General features: G+C 43.8%; 1 long non-coding RNA gene across 1 annotated transcript; it reads right to left on the bottom strand.

Annotated features, from left to right (window-relative positions):
* Nucleotides 1-7351: 7351 nt before the first annotated feature.
* On the bottom strand, nt 7352-14715 carry LOC146188471 (uncharacterized). The gene is made up of 3 exons (XR_014707538.1): nt 14608-14715; nt 12820-13023; nt 7352-7853 (listed from the first exon to the last, which is right to left on the bottom strand). It is a non-coding gene; the product is annotated as an uncharacterized LOC146188471 (long non-coding RNA).
* Nucleotides 14716-15078: the final 363 nt, after the last annotated feature.

Genomic DNA, 15078 nt, shown 5'->3' with positions numbered 1-15078 from the left:
CGCAAGACACCGCCATTGAAGCCAGCGGGTTTCCTGCAGCCTATTCCCCCACCGCTAGTACCATTCGACCAAATTGGTATGGACTTTCTTGGCCCTTTTCCTCTATCGTCAGCTGGCAATAAGTGGATTATCGTGGCTACAGATTATCTGACACGTTACGTGGAAACTATGGCGGTGCCACGTGCAACATCCTCCGAAGTGGCACAATTTTTCATGACGCAGATTGTCCTCCGCCATGGCGCCCCTTCATACGTCATCACTGATCGTGGCAAAACATTTACAGGGCGTCTTTTTGAAGAAGTTTTCCAACTAAGCGAGACATATCACCGAAACACTACTGCTTACCATCCTCAGTGTAATGGCCTTACTTAGCGACTAAACAAAACAATAGCGGACATGCGCGCCATTTATGTGGATGTCCGGCACAAAACATGGGACGAGATATTGCCTTATGTCACATTTGCATACAACACGGCCGTCCAAGAAACAACTCGATTCACTCCGTTTCGCCTAGTATACGGACGCGATGTACAGACCGTGCTTGACGCTATGATGCCATGTGCGGCTGACGACCAGCTGCTTACCGCTGACGCAGAAGAGTTCACCAACTACGCTGAGGAAGCTCGCTAACTCGCCCGTAATCACATTACAAAACAGCAAGCAACAGATGCACGCCGATATAACGACCGCCATCGCTATGTCGCGTTCCAGCCTGGTGACAAAGTCTGGGTGTGGACACGTGTCCGGCGCCCAGGCCTGTCAGAAAAACTTCTCAATCGTTACTTCGGACCCTACAGAGTGCCGCGTCGCCTCTCAGAAGTTACGTACGAGGTTATTCCAGACGGAACTGTGCCGAGTTCTAGTCGTCATGGCTCGTCTGACCTGGTGCATGTGCTTCGCATGAAGCCGTATTTTACCCGCTGAAAGTCGTATTTGCTATACGGATCAGTTTTTTTTTCTGTGAGCTTGCGGGTTTTTTTTCGAGGGGGGGGGGGGGGAGGGATAATGGCACCTGACGGTTCGAGGTAGCGCTTGAAAGACGAAGAAGTTGAAGACTCGCGCGCTTCGGCTAGCTAGGACTGTGGACTCGAGCTTGTGTCTTCGTGGTACCGTTTCCCGGAAACCTCTGTCTCGACTGTGTGTATCTGCCCTTGTTGCCGATTCCCATAACTCCCAGTCTTCGTGAATATATATATATATATATATATATATATATATATATATATATATATATATATATATATATATATATATATATTTGTGTGTGTGTATATATATCAATTATCTTGTAATTACGTGCACTGAAGCCTAATGCCTACTATACGCCGATATTGCTAGCATATGTTTTTCTGCCTCAGCTGTGGGTGCCTTGCCCGCGTAGAAAACTCTGCTCTTAAAATCCATCGGCAATGGTCTCATGCGAACCAGTTAGGAGTCAATACCAATAAAAGTAAAGCCATGCTTTTCAGACCGAAATCAAAACATGTGGATCTAAGCGCAGATCATATGAACGGCAGCAAAAAATTGAAATCGTAGCCAGTACTAAAATTTTTGGGGTCACTATTTCTCAAAATATATTTTGTAGGATATTCAGCCCATTCCGTTTGCGCTAAATTGTCAAGTGTTGTTGTGGTGCTCTCGAGATGTAAAACACTGCAATCGTTTGGCGTAAAAAAACTTACCTATGATTCTCTTTTTTTCTCTGTCACCTCAGGTATTGCGTTAAAAGGTGTTCGTCCTCCAAATTATGATACTCAGGCTAAATTTTGGTGCCCCATATAATGCTCATACTAACGATCTGTTCCTTCAAACAGACGTAATACCTGTCTGGAAATTATATCGTTATAGGCTAAGTGTAGCATTTAGGCGAGAATTGAAAGAAAATCGCTTTCTTTTCCACAACTTAGCCGAGCTGGAAATAAAATCAGGTTCCTATACTGTGCATTACTCTGAATACTGGAAGGTGGTCACTCCTCGTGCCAAATATTGCTTGAAAAAACTCTCCCATATTCTGCCTAATCCTGAACAAGGTAAATAATTATGGAATTGAGTTACGTCGCACTACCTTTCGCGATCTACGTCACTTTATTTGTTATGAATGCTAACACCTTTAAGCTTTTTCATTATTTTTTCCAGCCATGAATAATACATTTGCATTATTTGTGTTCACGAGTGCCTTTGTATCGCCTTGTAGAGGGGACCGTACGCTCTTTTCAAGCTGTTTTCCAGCTGTTACCCACGGCCCCCTTTATTTTTGGGCTGAAAAAATAAACATTAATATTATTATTATTATCACTATTATTATTATCCACTACATGTTATTCCTATGCCCATTTCTCCTTTTTAATTTCGAATGTTAGCAACCTGAGTTATTTCTCTGACCCACTGTGCACGCTTCCTATCTCTTGACGTAACACCGACCATATTGCGCTCCATAGCCCTCTGAGTTGTCCTCAACTTAAGTAGAACTCTATCGTTAACTTCCAAGCTCAGCCCCATAGGTGAGCAACTCTTGTATACTTTCCTCTTGAGGGATACCGGTAAGCTGCTAATGCATTCCATCGTAGTCTTATTCTCCTTGTTATTTCCCTGTCATAGACCGAACCGGCTGTTACTACCTGTCCTAAATAGACATATTCGAGAATCATGGAGAGTGCTTGGTAACAAATTTTACAGCTGACGGTTCACACACGTCTAGCTCAGTTTAGAGGGCACTGGGGAGATCGTGCTTCCCTGCCTAACGCCTACTTAATTGCAATTTTATCATTTTCTTTATGCAGAACTATGGTTGCTGTGCAGCCACGATATATATCTTCCAGTATTTTTACATGTGCCTCACCTCGCAATACCTACCTGACTGCTTAGGTTTTGACGAAATCAAATGCTTTAATACACATTTATATCTCTTACGAATATAGGTATCACTATTCCTCAGAAATGAGGCGCTCTAATGACGTGGGATACCTTGACCGCCTCCATCTTGGAATGCCATGGATGTCTCGAGGCCGGTTCTGCCAGGAAACCACCTGGACCCGTATTCCGAGTTTGCGTCTTTATCGAAGTGTCGCTATCTCACATGACCTCGAGTCATCAGATTGGCCGAAACGCCGGAACAGGGTGTTGCCACTATGGCACAAGAAAAGGGGGCAACATCATTTTCCGGCGTTTCCGCTAATCATATGACCCAAGGAGGAAAACTTCATTTAGCCCTATATTACTTGGCGGTTTTTGGAACGTCTTCAGAGATGTCTGCTTGTTGAATCACAAATCGTCTCGGTCGACTTCGTCCACTTTTGCACAATGGTCGGTCGCCCTCAGTCCATGGCTCCGCTGGCTACTGCCGCCCGTTGAGCTCGCTGTACCAGACCTTGCTGGTCTTCGCAGCTGTCGCTGGACTGCAGAGTCTCCCATTGCTCCGCACTCTGGTTTCGAATTTTGGGGACCACATCAACGTTTTGACAGGCCCACATGATGTGATATAGCGTTGGTTTTACATGGCACCACGGACATCTGTCAGCGGGCCGCAGCAGTAGCTTTGAATGACGATCGGCTTTTTCACCACATGTATCCGTACCAGATGAGCCCATAAACGATGCAGCACTTCGATTGTGAGGAGCACAGGCTTTGCAAGAAATCTTGCTGTGGTATAGAATAAGGCATTTTGAAAAGAAGTGTGTAATTATTATCAGAATCTACATGGCCCTCAAGAAAACCTAGGCGCGCCTATTTCTGAGAAGGAAGGGAAGCAAACAATGCAGTAGGCGACTATTTCCGTCTCAGGCCTCCCGCCCCGCCAGAAGTCATTGATGTGAAAAACTGGTGAAGGGAAAAAAGGGTGAAGCAGTACACAGCTGCCACCAGACAAGTAAACTTTAAGCTGACTGCTGTTTCAGAGCTCTGCGATGCACGCGAGGCATTGACGGAGCTTTTGTGCTGGAGACCATGTTCTTGAATGTTTTCTTACAAGAGCCTCATCGGTTTCCTTTCTAATTTTATTTGCGTTCCCAAACAAGACAGAACTACGTAAAATGAGGAAGCAACGGGTGCAAAATCACGAGGCAATATATGAACAACTTCATATATTGCAGCTTGGACGCATTGAAGGAAACGTCGCTCAGTGCGCTCCAGACTAAATGCACCCATACTCAGCTCAGTGGTGCAGACCTTATCTTCTAATAACATTCCCGTAGGTGTCCCACAAACATATCAAGCACGTGCCATGCTGGAAACGATCTCGTAAAGCTGTCACTACCTAGCTGCGACACAACAGTGGGCTCTTAATCATCTTCTCGCTTGCAAAGGATCATCAGCACGTGTGGCTGATGATTTATCTGATGTTTAGCAAAAAGCGCGTGCGGCTATTTATTGTCCCATGTTTAGCAAAGAAGCCGCTACGCACACCTTTGAGCAAACAAAACACGTAATCGCAACCACATGCAAGTGCTGTTTGCCCATCCCACCACGCGATTGCACTCTGTGAACAGATCGCAATCAACCGTAAACATGACGGTTCACACACGAATGACACCTGAATATTCAGAAAGTAGTGGAACTACAGTCAGAATTGCATGCCTTGTCTCCCCTTTCTTCCTTCAATAAACGGGGTTCTAGGAAATGGTGACTGGCACAACTCTATTGTGTGAGGAAATGGAAGGAACTACGTCATGGTTCAGCCGTGCCTTTTTGACAAAACCCTATAGACATTGCATTAGGAACAAACTGTATGTAGTCACAGTCAGGAAAATGCTTCGAGTAGAATGTTTTCTTTAGTCGACGTGAATTTATCTCTTCTCAGCAGCATCCCATAGCACAGCAAGCGTTTGACATAGCAAGAAATGAAGAAAGACAACCTCGTCGCAGCCTCAGCTGCTCGTGCATCCGAACTCATGCAGAGAAGTGTTGCATCAGGCACACAACACTAAGTTGACATGTTTTGTACGCCCAAAACGCCTGCAAGACAACAGCGCACGCCGAAGCTCCCTCGGGTGGCTCTGAATGGCTCCGAATCTGCAAAGTGACATCACAACTGACAGAGGAGCGAGGCTTCTCTCTCAGCTTTTCTCTGTACCAGTTGCGAGAGATCTGAATTGCGCGTTTTCAGTCGGCGATTGCGCAGGTGTTTTTGTGTAATCGAAAACAAAATTTCACAGACATGATCAACAAATAACCTACTTCAAAAATATAGAGTACTAGCACATTTTAAAACCACCGCAGTGTTCCTTCAATGTTCCGCAGCCACACACTGAGCTATGAACACAGCGGTCTCCACCACAACATTGCCAAGGATGTCGGTCATAACAATGCCAAAGAGCACTCATTTATGCAAGTTAATTGGCTACTTTGCAAATTAGGTGCACAGGCAGATCTACAAATATATTTCAACAGTTAGTTGCCAGCATTACCCCCCCCCCCCTCTTTATTCACGTTTTTACCATATTTGTGTATGAGGCATAATCATACAGTAACTTACATATGACAGCTTCCAGACACACTGGGTTCAGGGCTCTTTACACGGGTGGTCTTTTTGTACATTGTTGCGAATCTCGTACAGCGACTTTCCTTTGAGTTCATCAGGTGCGAACACCTGGCGCAAGAGCGCCCTGGAAAATTTGCCAGCACTGGTGTGGCCAGAGCTGCCCTCCAGGCACTCCAGGAGTGTCCTGTCCACAATACGTCCGTTTCCATTGTCTACCTGCAAGCACAGCAATTCACAAAAAGCTGCCATCAGTACAGAAAACCGTGATGGTTTTCTACCCGGTATATCTTACGAGTGCTTTAATAACAAATGACACAAAGCTGAACACAGGATAAAAAAAAAACTTGCTTTCCGTCGCTGACACAGATGACAACGCAAGCCTTGTGGCTCATCTGACTAGGTACAGTACAAATATTTTGAAGCATAAAGGAACTCTGGTCCTCTTCCTCCCTAGCTTTAGACTTCCACAAAGGCTGCAAAAGTATCACTAAGTCACTAAATAGCTTAAAGTCTAACCTCTTGTCGCCAAGTTTTAGACCAGGCGCTCTCAAACTATTAACCTTTTTACCTCAAGGAACACTAACAGCCATTAATATGTGCCAAAGGCCTTCCCCCCGTCCGCTGTTTCCAATGTCACAATCAGGTATCAAGTTGGGCTAGTTGGTGTCTATGCACAATTATCACAATCAAGTGATGTTGCCTGTGCATGAACTCCTAATGATATAATTTTGCAACCGCTTCTCTTCGTTTTTTAAGTTTGATAACCAGCTTTTTATTATATGCCTGGTTCTCACTTAAACTACACGTGCACGCATTTCTGTCTCAACTTGAATAAACTCTGCTATGGGATTTGTGCCTTTCAAATGTCTTCAGTCCCCATGTGCCCACCAGGGAACCTACCCAAACAAGCGTCTCTTGATGATCCATATGACCCTCTGCACCTTTGCGTCACCATTCCAGATATATGTATGATAACTGAGCGACTTTCAGAACGGCTATGCAGCACACAAAGGCACCACACCACAGAGGCAGCGATAAGAAACCGCTCCGTTGCTTCGTCAGCTTCGTTGCCTTGCTTACCACCATGATTGCCTACTTTGCAAGTTCGCAAGTACGTAACAAGGCCTGCAAAGTTCACCAAGACTTATGCAACATCAAGAAAGGCGCAATACGAGTGTTGCATTTTGTTTTTAATTTAGGAATGTTTTATTAAAATACCTTACTTCATTCACATGCAGTTATCAAAATATCTATTCTTCTTATGTTGATTCATACTTTTTAATCTGTGGTATTATAATTTCTTAATTTGTGATTTTTGCCCCCCATTATGTGGCTATGCTGTGGTAGCGTTAAGCGCTTTCTGGCCCAGCCTTCGCCACCCCCCCAGGCAGCACACCAACATCGCACCAATCCCGGCCCAACGTCGACAAAAATTGGTACCAACATTGGCGTAACACTGGCTTTTTGAGAAATTACTACATTTTTATATATTGGTCCGGCTTATATGCCAACATTGTACCTGTCTTGGCACTGCCAACATAGGCTATCAGCTGGCCGTGCCCCTAGTGTCACGTATTGGCATGCCACTAGTATTCATTGGCCCAACTGACATTGGCAATGAACCGGCCGTGCCGCTAGTATCATATATTGGTATTTATTGGCATGCGACAAGTATTCATCGGCACACGTGGCCTGCCACTGTTAAGCCACCTTTAGCCATGCAGTTATTTCACCCTTGCCCTTACTGCTGCCATTTGTTCAACTGTCACTCTGATAATTGTGGTTTTCTTATGCAGTCATTTCCCAATACCACCTTGCATGTCATCTCCCTAAGGAGCCATAAAAAGCATGCAATTAAATGAGGCAAGCAAAATATTTTCCGAAAACATTTTATTGAGAGCTCATATACATGTAAATGCCACAAGGACATCAGAGGGCCAAAATGCAGTGCAGGAGGCATTGGATACAGGGTTAATATGGGAGAGGCTAGTAGGTGTAATTGGAAACAGGGCACTAAGCAGCACATGACCAGGTAGTGCAGGTAGAGGTGATTGGGTGCAGTGTGCATTGGTCATGATGGAAGGGGCTGGACATGTTGAGCAGGGTTGATGCACTATAGCCTTGTAGTGCGAGAGGTGTTGCAGGAATAGGAGGCTGAGCATGGGTGCATTTCAGGGCAGTGTCCACCATGGATGGAAAATGGCAGTGGACTGTGTTGAGCATGATAGTTGGCAGTGAAGGGTCAATGGATCAAGTGATGAGGTTGAGGGGGCGGGGTAAGCACATGGCCCAGGTAGTAAGCTGGGCACCCCGCAGGAAACAACCGTTCAGGAACAGTTTGTTGAGGAGATTGGTCCGTGGGTCTTACAAATCACATCTGCACAGAAGACAAGCATATATCACAATAAGATCTAACCTCACCTTCTCAACACTTATCCAAACACATATTTGAAGTCTGGGTGCTCTATACGATCGAGTACAAAATACAGAACCCCGCTTAGTAAAACCTCTGATATAGTAAAGTGAAACTGAAGTCCCAGTTCATCTTCCATAGGCAACTGTACATTTTCCCCCTTTATAGTAAAGATGTTTTTGGTAAAAATCGGTTAAAGTGCTTCTGACCCTGGCGACGACTCCCGCGCGCTACCTAGAGTCGCGAAGCCAAGACTTTTGGATTTGAAAACAGAACAATAACCCCGAGTGTTCGTTTAGGTGGCTTTACTACTAGCCGTAGCAGCAGTCAGATGAAGCCTACTTTACAGAAGCCTTGGAGCCGTGAGGGAAAGCGCGCAGCGCGAAGAAGAAAAAAGTAAAGCTGTCTACAAACATAGCGAGGAGGCAGCGTGTTCCATTCAGGAAGTAAAGGAGTAAACGTGCAGCAAGAAATAGGGAAGGGAAAGAAATGGGTCAACATACACTGCAATGTGCAGTACAAATCATGAGGCAGTGGTGGCAGAAAGTGGAGGTGCAGCGAGTAAGGTCTTACAGCACTTGAGTGCCATGCGAATTTATTACTTATTGCCTTTTAAAAGACAGAAAGAGCAAAAAGGGACACCATGTTCATGCAAGGCTGTAGTTTTTACATGAAATCGAACTTGGTTGCATTCGTAATCACGTCTTCATGCTTCAAAGGTACTTCCACAAGATGTAGAGAAATTTTATAATGAAAAAATTACACAAAGAGATGATAAAAGCGAGATGGAAGGTATTTAGGTTTTTTTCATTAAGCAACAAGACGTGTTCAGTAAGTGCCTATTTAACTACTAGACAGCACTTTCAGGACCATGTCATCACAGACCACTGATACAGTAAAGACCATGATATAGTAAATATTTTCGCTGGCCTCAGTGGCTGTACTATAAAGGGGTTTTACTGTATATATTGAAGGCCTATTGCCACACATTCTTCTTTTAGAGCACTTTGCGACAGGTTTCTGGGCCTGCAAAGGCATGCAGCATCTTATAACGTAGGGATGATAAACCTATATGCAAAATAATATCCATTCCAGATACAAAAGAAAGATATTTGGAAGTAAAAACCTGCTTCTGGCAAACCGATAACTTCAGGTAGATGCTTAGTGTTCATATAGAATTACAGTTCCTGAAAATCTGACGGTTCAGGCTCCAGAACTTTCAATTTTTAAAAAATTCTTAAACATTCCTGCAATAGACAATATGGATTACTAAGCATGCAAGACTGGATGATATTAAAGAACACATTAAAGAATATCTTTCTGCAGTACACCAGTTACAGGCACGCATACATTACTGCGGCCAGAATAAAGAAATAATTGCCCTGACAGAGTCAATCAAGCTATCTTCAATCGGCTAACTGAAGGAGATGTGTAGATTGCAGATATTCTCAAGGCTGTGTACGCATATAATATTCTCAAGATAACCGTACCATTTCAAGTTCCAGCTTTTTAGTTTTCACAGCTTTATTGCTTGCTGCATTCTACTATAAACAATTGCCTTAATTGTAATGTACCAAGGAATAGTTTTCATACAGTGCTCATTATAAATTAAAGATACCAGAACAACATGCACACAAACAAGAAAAAAAGAACGGGAGAGAGCGCCATTCACAACTGATTTATTGTGCAGAATAAAGTACATATATATCTCACTGCCGGCATATGCGCAAAGAACCCATTCAGCATCATGTAGTTTAAGATAAGATATGTTCAAGAAGCCCATGCCTCATACCACAGCCTCTTTCTCTGAGAAAGCATTTCTTGAACATAGCTTATGTTAAACTACATGATGCTGAATGTGATGTAGCTGAATGTGTTCCTTGGGCATGTGCCTGCAGTGAGATATATATGTACTCTGTTCTGCACAATAAATCAGTTGTGAGTGGAACTCTGTCCCGTTTTTTTCTTGTGTGCGTGCATTGTTTTGGCGCCTTCAGTTTATAATAAATAAACACGAACAAGCCCGACAAGAAGTTCTAGTAATCATACAGTGCATGCTTGTTCAGCTAAAATTATTACAGGCAGCCTGCAATGAGCAATTGAGCAAGTACTAGAAATTTACTTTGCATAGGCAGGAAAATGTTATGCTAGATCTGAGTACAATGATATTGTACTTCCTTATCAGCTAGCAGCCTACCAGGTATGCATTTTCCTTCATCACAGCTAATCATATGGCCATACCATCGGCAACCTTCCACGTGCAAGATTATATTCAGTTAGGCATACATGGGTGATTTTATGTCCAGGTAACAGGTGTGGTGCTCGGGCATCTGATTTCTTAAAACCAATTCATAGTAGTTGTTGGTATAGAGAATAGTAATCTGCCTGAATATCTGAGGCCAAATATTATTTTCATTGCTTAAGCACACCATAAAATACAATGCTTGATGTGACTATGGGATCATAAAAAAACGATACATCTAGCATGACAGTGATTTTTCACTTTCACCCTATCACAATAAGTTCCTTGAAAACCCAGTTTAATCCTGAGCTGAAAAGTTGTTTCGCACACATTTTACATTTTAGTATCTATAAAATGTTGCTGTTTTGTGAATATATTTCAAAATCAAAATTTCTTAACAGACTCACAAATTGTTTTTTTTTTTTCAAAAATGGACAATATTTTGTACTCAAATTAAAAATAAGATTGTGTCTGGAGAAATAGTACTATTTGCAGAACAAAACAGCACATACGCAAGAAAGCACCAATATCGCTCAAATTTAATGTGCAATACACGAAATGAGAGTTCACCTAAAATTACAAGTACAATAGCCCTGTTTACATGGACTCGACAGCACCGGGTTGAATCAGCGTTGAGTAAGCAAGGTCATCATTCTCGACCCGGCTGATGTCTGCATGAACTCGCTTTCTAGTGAGTAAGTATCGTAGCAGAGCGTTGCATCGAGATTCGAAGTTATTGTGCAAGTTCTTACTCGTATTTGATCCCATTGCCTTTTACTATCGAGAGCTTCGATTATTTTTTATCTAAAAAAAGCATTTTATCGCTAAAAAGCATTCATTTCGAGTGACGCTCGTCGCCGCTCCAGAGGATTTTTCATAGCCCAGAGTTCCCCATAACTAGACTCCCTGACTGGACAGCGTCTACATGCCTTTAGATAAGCGGGTCAAGCGAATTAACCTACCCCCTGCAAGCGAGTTAACGCAACCTGCTCCGCCGCCTATTTTACTCGACCCGACTGTGTATACATGAACCCCAGAACTGATTTTTCACTCGACAGATGTACTCGACCCAATACTGCCGAGTTCATGTATACAGGGGTGGAACGCACGTGTAACAAGTAGCAATGCTGCTAAGAATCCAATCTGCTTTCTTCTGGCTCCCCATCCAGTTTTCTAAAAAAAATATCTTGTCTGACAAAGGAGGATATTTGGAGTTAAGCAGCTAAGCAACACAAGATCCATATGCTTGCTCTAACGCATGACTCCTCAGTGCACTTACAGTTGCAATTTGCTTGGTCATGTGGCAGTTCACTAAACCGTCTGACTAGACATGACAATCAAAAAAATAATCGGCGGATCATTTCTACTTTTATTTAGACATGTAAAAGCTTTTTGGTTGTTGACTTAGCATTTAGAGACTGCGGGAGTTTGGCAGTTTTATACGTCTTACTTCGTTTGGCAGTTGCAAGGGGATGTAGAAGAAGAAATATGAGTAGGGAATATAAGGGGTGACAACATCCCGAAATGAAACTAATGGACCAATGATGCACACTGCGTATCTTAAGTGACGTCACTGGTAACATCAAACACAGAAAATCGTCCTTGAGTATGACAAATTTGAAGCCCAGGAGGTGAGTTGGTTGTGGGCAAGTAGTTGGTAAAGGGCAGTCCCCCTGAGAGGTGGGCGGCAAGATCACTGCCACCCATTATGGGGAAAGCCCTGGCAAGCATGCAGGCAAAGGTGCACATATATAAGAGCAATAAATGCACAAGGAATGCACGCCTGAATGAGCAGCTGCACTAATAATTTCCTTTTGTCTTGCAGACCACCCCTCCTGCACTGTAAGCTAGTCTGCTCTGTTTTCCGAACACCGAAGCATATGCAAAAACAAACAGAATGTCCTCTAAAATTTACAAAATTTGCACGAGTATTGCATGATGATCTCCTTTCTGCAAATGTCTTGCTCTAGGGTTACAGAATAAATTCATTGCAGCTGCGAATAAGGCGAGTTGGGAGCTAATGGCAAATCTCAATGGCTTGGGGAGAGAATTAATTATAATTGTCACTTTGAGCAAAGTAAATAGCCTGGTTTAGATCAAAGTAATATTACATCTACATGACTGAAGCCAGTGTAGGCAACCAGAAATGTACAAGCAGTCAGTAACTGCATGTCTGTATGAACAAATACATACAGTGCAGGCAGCAGTAATGAAGGTAGAGTGGAAGGCAAATAACCTGAGGAATACGTAATGGCTTTCTTCTCTGAAACCTCAATACAGGCTTCCTGCGAATTCTTGTAATGCAAGCATAATCGAGTATGCTAAATATTCCATCACTTAAAGCACCTGCTCTCCCGTGTTACGCAAATGACAACTACTTCGTCAGTTCAACAAGCTATGTCTGTTATTGTGCTATTACACCACAGGTTCACTCAATCATGCCTCAACTTGAAATAGTCACATACTGTTGAAATAAAGCAACGAAATATAGCACCAGCTATTAAAGCACTGCCAGGGACATGAAGGATATTATTTTCTGCATACTGTGGGCAAGACTTCTGAACAAGTAAGTCTTGAGCTAAAAAGCTAGAAAAAGTCATATAGCATGCAATCATATAGCGAAAAGCCAGCAGAGCCTTTTTTAAAGCCTTTATATAAAGCAAAACAAAGGCAATGAGTCATACCTACCGAGGCAATGCTTCCTTACACACAGCATGTTTCATGGCAAGGCTCCCACAGTTGTTGACAGGTTATGCAGCACCAAAATGATGATGATGTTGTCTCCCTCACATTCACGCAGCACTCCTTTGATGGCAGATGATTGCTTGTGCAAAAGCAGTGCGATGATACAAGTGGAGCAGCTGGACTGCGGGCGTTATAGAGCAAAGAGCCCTAAATGCAAGGAAAGAAAGTCCATTAAATCGATGCCTCTAAATCATGATAAAAGCATACCATGGCTCTTCTCTGTTTTCTTAATCTATATTTTCAATTGAAAGCTGTCTCAAAAAAAGTACTAATTGCAACCCTATGTTACACATGGTATAACATAGCTGTGCCAGGGCGGTGGGGCGATCAGTTAGCATAACGACCGGAAAATGCATATTGATGTTTCATGCAGTCTTGATGCTGGAGCAAAGTGTCATGGTGCGAACAAAATTAAAAGCATGCACGGGCGCCAAACGTGTGCTACACAACCGACGCGACTAGAGGTGTGCACGGGCAGTAATTTTGAGCCCGACCCGGGCCTCATGCTACAAACCCGAACCCGGCCTGGAACTGAAATTGTCTGAGCCCACCCAGCGCTCACACTGAAGGCTCCCGCCCTGCTGGACCTGCTATAACAGACCAGTTGCAAAACCTACAAGTCGGCTTCCCTATGAGGCAAGAATTCATGCACAGTGGCGACAGAACCTGATTCAGGGATAATAGTTAGGTGCAGTACATGCATCTACCACAGTCCACGCTGCTTGGGATGCAGTTCCCCACGCACAGGTCATTGTCAGAGAAAGGTTTTCAGGCATTCTTAACACTGGAATAAAGGGGGGAGCACTGTCACCCCCCCGCCACCCCTAAAAAATGGTCCCAGCGCAGCGGCGTGCTACTATACTGCGATGCAGACATGATTGAAAGCAGTGGCGTTTTTCTGCAACTTTCGAAAATTAGCAATATCTAGCCACACTAGCCTTTTTTTTTGCAATACTACCCTACCAAGCTTTTACTAAACCGTCTCGATGCGCTCATATATGCACGGATCAGACGAAATGAGCGTCTGCAGGATTTTCGCTCATACCGGACAAGGGAAACAAACTTTGCATGCAAAAAAACAAAAAAACAACGAAGGTGAGTACCCCAAAGCCTTTTGCGATTGGCTGCCTCGCGAGCTGGTTCCAGCATCATGAGCGATTTCTAAAAACCCAGAACCTGGGCGACAGCGCCGAGCGGCAAAGCTTTAGCGGTCCTCAGCTCACTGCGCATAGTGCTGCCGCGCGACTCATGCGGTTAGCGTTTTATCGCACCAGACACGAAAATATATGCTTTTGCCCGGACTCCACCGACTCCGCCCGAGGTCACTCGAGGGAACCCGAGCGGCCGAGCCAAGTGACGGCTATACGCCGTTCCAGCCACTGTAACGCCGTGAATATCCGAAGTTGGCTTTTAGGGCTACGATGCGACGCAGTTGTTTGCTTTAGGAAATCAGTACTCTGTAAAACAGCAACGGTTTAACTTGAAATAAGCTGCAAAATGATCGGAATCAAGTCGCGCATACTTGAGAACCACTTTTGAAAAGTTAACAACGTAAGAAATATGCTAAAAGAAGACAAATCTCCCTAGCACATGGCTTACGCAGCCTGCAGCAACAATGAAATGTAAGACAACGCTTGTAATTTAAAAAATGCTCAATCTAAGAGGCTAATAGTTTGCTCCAATATACACAAACGCTTTATAAAACCTGAATGAAAAAATTTGAGAACTTACATGGAATATTTCTTGAAGAAAGAAGCATTTTCCGTGCGCGGTGCCACCGAACGTCGAGCCGAGCGAACGAGCGGCCGTTGGATGGACGAAAGAACAGAGCGCCCTCTTTGAAACAAAATACAACTGCCGCCGTCATGCCGGCTAAGCGATTGTCGCGTCATCCTTCGAGCTTTTTAGTAATCGCTTTTTCAGCAGATCGATGGTCTCGGTTTTGTACCCTCCGTTTAGCAAGCGTTTCCTAGATGACAGGACTTGAATCAGCCTTGAACGATGCGCTGCTGTTGCTGCTCATCTATGTAGGGCTCTGTGCCAGCAGCGAAGCGCGTCGTCGTCCTGGAGAGGCGCCTAGCTGTTTTGTTTACAACACCCAAACCTGTTCAAGTTGTATTTTGTGAATGCTGTGTTCTACTACGAATAGTTTGCTCACTTTTAGCATACCAACGAAAATGCTTTCATACAATAGTGCTCAAT

Source organism: Amblyomma maculatum, chromosome 5, assembly GCF_055883805.1.
Source record: "Amblyomma maculatum isolate TAMU_Amacu chromosome 5, ASM5588380v1, whole genome shotgun sequence".
NCBI classification, from domain to species: domain Eukaryota; kingdom Metazoa; phylum Arthropoda; class Arachnida; order Ixodida; family Ixodidae; genus Amblyomma; species Amblyomma maculatum.
This window is presented reverse-complemented; position numbering and strand designations above follow the sequence as displayed.